Genomic DNA, 7,500 nt, shown 5'->3' with positions numbered 1-7,500 from the left:
GCAGTAAATTGATAAGCGTATCACCTGAACATGCTGACTCACCTGTAATAAGTCAACTTACCAGGCAGGTGATGCCCTTGTTTGAGTGACCACACACACACACACACACACACACACACACACACACACACACACACACACACACACACTTGTTTTCATCAATATATTTCTGCTATTCCTCATTGAACTAGACATAACACCATTTTTTAATTAAAAATTTTGCCTTTTCATTCTTTTATCTGAAGGTGATTGTAACAAATGGGAAATTACTTGTTTAAAGGATGAAAGCGTGGAAACTAGAACGTAGAACTTCAACAATGAAGATATTGGAATGAGATTTTTTTTCTAGAATTATTATCGAAAATGAAATGTAGATATTAAATTTAGTTAAGTGGTTTGGAAGTGACATGAAGTTTGTAAGTAACAAACGATCATAGTTGTTATTTATCTGCTAATATTCGTGTTACTAGATGGAATTTTTTGTTTTAACATTTATCAATTTATTTAGTCTAATATATTAGAAGAAAGGAGATGATTGATGTTATAAGTCAAGATACGCTACAGGACTCTACGACACGGTATTGAATGGTTCAGGAACAGTAAATAGGACGACTGTCTTTCAAACGTTCCCTTGTGGAGGCACATTTTTTCTTCCATCTGCCCCTGATCGAGCATAACGTAACTCGTCGCTGCCGGACGCACAAACCTTTCTACGGCAGTATGACATTTTTTTTCATTCTTTGTGGGCTTACTTTGAATATGCATTACGTGTACCGAAAATGATATTGCATCAACAATAAAAATTAAGCACGTCCATGGTGAAAATATTCTAGGATGAGAACCGTATGAGAGTTAGGACGAACACAGAGCAGCTCAGTCTTCCCTCTACTTCTCCTAAAGCACCGTGTCACTGTTGCCATATGGAGCATGTGGTGATGTCGAACGCTGCTGCTCCACCTATTTTGTAAGCCGGGCTGGCTTTCTTGGTGATGACATCTCTGATCACCCCATCGTGCCCTGCCGTCAGTGTCCTGTCACCCTTAATATAAAATAACTTACCTAGTCAGAAATTTATCTCGCATCAATTGTATGAATAGTGACAATCCACCAGGAATACACCAATCCACCGTCTACTTATCAGCTGCTACAACCATAACTATTTTGATAATGTGTTTTGGTAGTGATCGATGAGTGTGTCAGACAAGTGACTTCTTTACATGTTAATTGTTGGCATAGTGACTCTGCCCACCATCTCTTCATTTCCGTGTACTCGACAGGTGAGGTAAGGTGAGATGTTGATTTTTTTGTCTCGATCATCTCAGTTTTCATTATAATAGGCATGTCAAGTGAGGTTGTATATACTTGTTTGGTTACTTGCGCCAATATAATCGAATTCTTCTTATAAGTAACTTTTCCTACTTGTATTCATTATTTCTTAGTTCTCAGTCTATCTACATTCCACCGCTCTCTTTTCTTCTTTCATTCTTTTCATTACCTAAATTTGTTTAATTTAAATTGTAGGCGATACTAGTTAAAATGCTAGAGGAACATAATGTTACTTAACTAATGATATTTATATGCTGTTTGGCTCTCTCTCTCTCTCTCTCTCTCTCTCTCTCTCTCTCTCTCTCTCTCTCTCTCCATACACACACACACACACACACACACACACACACACACACACACACACACAGAGAGAGAGAGAGAGAGAGAGAGAGAGAGATAATAATAACAATAATAATTATAATAATAATAATAGTAATACTGCTACTACTACTACTAATAATAATAATAATTATTATTATAATGATAGTAATAATAATAATAATAATTATTATTATTATTATTATTATTATTGTTATTATTATTATTATTATTATTATTATTATTATTATTATTATTATTATTGTTGCTATTGTTGTTGTTATTATTTGTATTATTATTATAGCTATTGTTAATATTGTAGTAGTAGTAGTAGTAGTAGTAGTATTGATGTTTTATTATTATTATTGCTAATTTTACCTTATTATTATTATTATTATTATTATTATTATTATTATTATTATTATGATTATTGAGAGAGAGAGAGAGAGAGAGAGAGGGGGGGGGGGTGTCTCCTGGAATGAAAAACCTTCCCCTTTACCTGAGGATTAACAATAGTAAAATGCAGAATGTTTCTTGTTTTGCGTTTTCATCACTTATATTTATACAGTCGTCTGAGCTTTGCCTTTAGTACAAGGAGGCTTAAAAAAGAGAGAGCCTGTGCAGATCAGGTGTTTGATGTACAACATATTTGTGAAAAATTTCTAGCAAAATATTTCGTTTTTTGTGGATTTAGAAAAGACATGATAGCGTTAATAGGGAAGGTATGTTAGATGGTTTGAAGTTTTATGGTGTCGTTGATAATGTGTGAATTAGATGAAGCAATAGAGATAAGGTAAAGGAACAGAGAAAATATTAATAGATATGTATCGTCTTTTGGAGATGAAGTAAAATGAGAGGGGAGAAAATAAGAGAGGAACATTCAGGAAGTGAATTAACAATGAAAAGGCTGTAGTTCAGATTTAGTTAAAATAGGAATATAGTATTGGGAGAGCAAGTGAGTGAGTTTCAGATAAAATGAACAAATCTCAAGACCATAGTGGAAAGAACAAAGGTGTGTAATATGAGACGAGTGGGAGAGAGAATAAAGAAGGTACGTGAATTGTTGTGATAAAAAGGTAAGGGTGGCTATAAAGATAAATAGAATAAAGGAAGTTTAAAGTAGGGTTACAAAAAAAGGATCACATGAGAGCTACAAGGAACGTGAAAAAAAAAAAAAATGCTGAAAGGAGGACTATTGAAAGATGAAGGAAAAAGGTAACAGAAAATGTCCAATAGAATTAGAAGAGAGGTAAAGAAAATTGTGAAAGTAGTGAGAAGGTGGAAAAAGATATTGGATTTTTAAGTATGAGGTAGATATGTAAGGAAAGATTTCGTGCTACTGCAAAATATGGAAGATGAGAGAAAATCTGAGATTGAAACATTTGGGATAGATATTTGAGTGAATGTACTATCTATCTATGTATCCATATATATATATATATATATATATATATATATATATATATATATATATATATATATATATATGAATTAATTATGAAAAGTAAAGTGTAAAAAGGAGTTGATAAAGGGAATCAGAAGTTACAGATGAAGTAATATGGGATATATATATATATATATATATATATATATATATATATATATATATATATATATATATATATATATATATAGATAGATAGATAGATAGATAGATAGATAGATAGATAGATAGATAGATAGATGGATTGATATAGATATAAAGGTTAAGGCAGGTGGGATCAGTATTGTAGGATTAGTTATATTGTTAAGTTTTTTTCTGACTAGTATATATATATATATATATATATATATATATATATATATATATATATATATATATATATATATATATATATATATATATATAGTTCCTCTATATAAAACGAAAACAGGACAGACGTGAGTATTCTAAGTACGAAGGTATCAGTTGATTGATTATTATGAAATTTAAAGTATATGAAAATGGAGTCAGAAAAGTTAAAGAGTAAGTAATGTCGGATGTACAAGGTGCCGTCAAAAAAAGAAGAAGAGATCGTGTTGCACAGTTATGTGTTTTGTTATACATATTTGTTAAAAGTATTTAGTAAAGGAGAAAAGTTATAGATTTATAGAACGCTTGTGATGGAAGTGATATAGGAGTATGGGATGTATAGTAGTTGTAAGGTTTAAATAAGTTTAGAAAAAAAATCTAAAAATAGATGTCCGAAGGAATAGAGACAAGTTATTACTAGGGTGAAGGTAATAAGAAAAGTGTTTTGGTTATAAATAGCCTATTTCAGAGTAGGTTACTTGGAATGAATAGTAATGTTTATTCCACTATATTTTGATTAGGCTTTGATTGGGAGAACAGACATATGCCCGTATTCAGAAACGCTTTCCTCTCGCACCACGATTATGTTCAAGGGACACAAATGATTAGCAGGATTTTTCAAGAGTGTTACTCCAGTTAATAATGTAGAAATCTTGTCACTGCTTCTAGATCCATAAAAAAATTTTTTTAAACTTGTCTAAATTTAAATAAAGCCTTTTGAAAATAGTGGAGGTGAAGCATATTAATGTTCAAGAATACGAGATAGAGAGATCGAATGTGATAGAGGTTATTTGTCTAATAAACATGTATAGAGTAATTAGGATGGGTAGAGTCAAAAAGTGAGGAGAACGATAGTTGCGAGAAACTTTGGAGGACAGGCAGAGCAATGCACGGTCACAGTTGTGACTTGATAATTATAAACATGTTGAGAAAATTAAGGATGATAGGTAGTGAAGGGAATAGTATGTAAGATCAAAGTATGGGAGGTGTGGATTTGCATGGTAGGCCAAGGATGAATAAATGGTGGATAAGGAGCCTTTAGAATGAAGAAGGTAATGGAGGGTAATGCTGGAATCATATATATATATATATATATATATATATATATATATATATATATATATATATATATATATATTTTTTTTTTACTAGGATATCCCCAGACGGTCGTAAGAGAGCTGTCGCCGGCAGCAATGACGTCATTTTAACAGCTTAAGTTAAGTCGTACGTTAACGTGATGATATCGTAAGATGTCCTTGTTGTCACACGACACCGTAAAAACATTACGACAATCCACAGTCCAGATATGCAAGGTCTTCCTTCCGGTTGGCTTATTTTGGTCTTGGCCGCGCATATGTCACGTGAGCCCCAGTCAACGTTCGCCTGTCGCTTGAATTTCAATGTTCTTTCAACCCAACTCACGGCCCCTTTTCGTGGATGTGTGAGCTTACTATTCTGCCCTGTTACTACATATTATGGGACCTAGAAAACTAATTAGTAAGGCCCAAATCTCAGTTATTTGTGTCTTTGTGAGGGAGAATAAGTCAAATCAAGAAACGGTGAACACTGGCAAAGCTCTCAGAAATGTTCAACGTTGGACCAAAATTTATCGTGAGGGAGGAAGAGACGCTTCGCCACCACCTGAAGGACGTAAGCGCAGTGTGACCCAGAGAACTCTGAACATTATTCGAAGACAGCTTAAGGCCTAGCCTCGCATACACAGCAAAGAACTTAAGGCCAGCAACCCTTCTTTACTGTCTAGAGTGAGTGAAAGTACTGTGTAAAGATATGTGAAACTTGGGATACCAGAGTTGCCGCGCAGTTTCAAAACCTTACTTCACACACGGCTCACCTAACCAATAGCTACGCAACACACATAGTAAAACACCCACATTCTTTGATGGTGTGGGGTTGTTTTTCTTACTATGGTATTAGAAAATTAGTGTTTTTGCCTAAGAATGTTCGTATGAACTAAAATAACTGCTTTGAGCTAATTCTGGATGAGTTAGATGAGTGTATGGAAAAGTACAATATAGGTATGGTTTTGTCTTTCTTTTTGTATTATGGCAGCAACGCACATCATAACTATTTGGTATTATAAAGAGAAAATAAAAACTGGTCTCAAGATGGCAAGGTCAGATTATGGCTTGGCGCACGGTTCCTTGAGTGCGTGTGACACGGGTAGAAGTCAGGGTCTAACTGGCTTGCTGGCCCAGACGCTGGGTCCCTGCATCACACAGAGTCATAGACACGTGACCGTGGATGCGTGGATGGAAGACCTTGTATATCTAGACCAAGGATTGTAGGGAGGATATACGGGTTCGCAAGTAGTAAGGGAGTGAGGGATGGGGGGGGGGCGTTCATCAGCGGAGGAGGATGAGCGCCGTTACAAGATTCAAACAGTCAGTTACTCACGAGAAGGAGCGCAAGTCACATCAACCATCGCCCGCCTCCGTCTGGGCCACACCACGCTCAGTGCTCACTTGCATCGCCTACGTCTGTCTTGTGACCCCTTCTGCCCTTGGTGTAGGACTACCCCTGAGGCCATGGAACATTTTCTGCTTCAATGCCCACGCCTCCTCTCATGTTTCAACATACTGCATTACGCTCCCGGCTCTCCACCCTGGGCATCGCAACACTCAATCTGCTCCCCCCCCCCCTCCTGGCGGCCTCAGGCGTCCACCTCTCCTGGCAACCTGCTGTCCTTCGCCTTACTTGTGCCTTCTTGAGGAAGACCGGCCAGCTACCACGCCTGTGATACACAAACAGGACTACCCCAGGGCTCAAGGATCCATAAATTTTCGTGGCCTCTTTTTTTTTTTTTTTTTTTTCATACCATGTTGGCTTTTCACGGGAATTTATGGGCTAAAGGGGATACTTTTTTGGGTACCCCCTATCTCAAAGCCCACCCGCTAGGAAACCGTTGCCCCGAGTGAGGAAACCCAACCTACACTCGGACCGTGGACAGGATTCGAACCCGTGCGCTTGGAGACCACTCGGATCCCAAAGCACGCATGGTTCCACTGTACTGTACTGTACTTTATGAGCCCTGGGGTAGTTCTGTGTGGGTATCACAGACGTGGTACCACAGCTGGCCGGCATTCCTCAAGAAGGCACAAGTAAGGCGAAGGACAGTAGGTTGCCAGGAGGGGTGGACGCCTGAGGCCGCCAAGAGGGTGGGCAGGTCGAGTGTTGTGATGGCCAGGGCGGAGAGCCGGGAGCGTAATGCAGTATGTTGAGAGAGGAGGCGTGGGCATTGAAGCAGGAAATGTTCCATGGCCTCAGGGGTAGTCTTACACCAAGGGCAGAAAGGGTCACGAGAAAGTCGACGTATGCGGTACAAGTAAGGAGTATGGTGTGGCCCATGCGGAGGCGGGTAGAAAACGAATATATATATATATATATATATATATATATATATATATATATATATATATATATATATATATATATATATGAACATGTTTTATTTGCCTTATAAGTCCATAACCACGAGAGAATCCAGGGAAAAATAAGGGGTGGGGCAGGATGCATGGGAGAAATTTTAAGTTGATCCTAACAATGTTTTCTATGAAATTACTCGCTTCCAACAGATTGCAGCACCGTCGCTGTCCTCCAAACTTTAACCCACACCAAAACTTCCTCTTTGTATATTCCTTGATCTAGACCGTGCGACAATCGAGCGCTGCATTCGACTGTCAGAAAGAGATTCACAAACAGTTATTTCATTGGGCATACGATGACGTTATAGAGAGAGATACGATGTCTTACGTGCTGTATTTTAAGGGCAAAAGCCCTTAAAATACTTAATTACGACTGGTTTATAACATACGTCTGCCACCAACGCACGAAATCAAGTGTGTCACGGCTCCTGCCTTGTCACCAGTTCTCCCCGCCAGTGCTGCTAGGTGCAGGATAATCACTTTGTTCTGGAATAATTTGAGAACTATCAGGTTAACACCATTTCATTTCAGATAATATTATTTCAACACCATACATATGGTAATATTTCTTACATGTGCTATCACTAAAAACGTGATCGAAATAACTGGATTGCTGGCGAA

General features: G+C 37.3%; 1 protein-coding gene across 2 annotated transcripts in view; it reads left to right on the top strand.

The window, feature by feature from the left end:
* Window positions 1–899: 899 nt before the first annotated feature.
* LOC123504538 (AF4/FMR2 family member lilli-like) overlaps window positions 900–7,500 on the top strand; it is a 126,091-nt gene continuing 119,490 nt past the window's right edge. Inside the window, exon 1 of one of the 2 annotated variants that reach the window (XM_045255123.1) lies at window positions 900–1,282. The gene's annotated coding sequence lies outside the window, so the exon portion shown is untranslated. Of the gene's footprint in view, window positions 1,288–7,500 lie in introns of both variants that reach the window. The other variant, XM_045255124.1, reaches the window with a different exon arrangement.

This window comes from Portunus trituberculatus, chromosome 16 (genome assembly GCF_017591435.1).
Source record: "Portunus trituberculatus isolate SZX2019 chromosome 16, ASM1759143v1, whole genome shotgun sequence".
NCBI classification, from domain to species: domain Eukaryota; kingdom Metazoa; phylum Arthropoda; class Malacostraca; order Decapoda; family Portunidae; genus Portunus; species Portunus trituberculatus.
The sequence above is the reverse complement of the archived record's forward strand: the minus strand, read 5'-3'. Positions and strand labels throughout refer to the sequence as shown.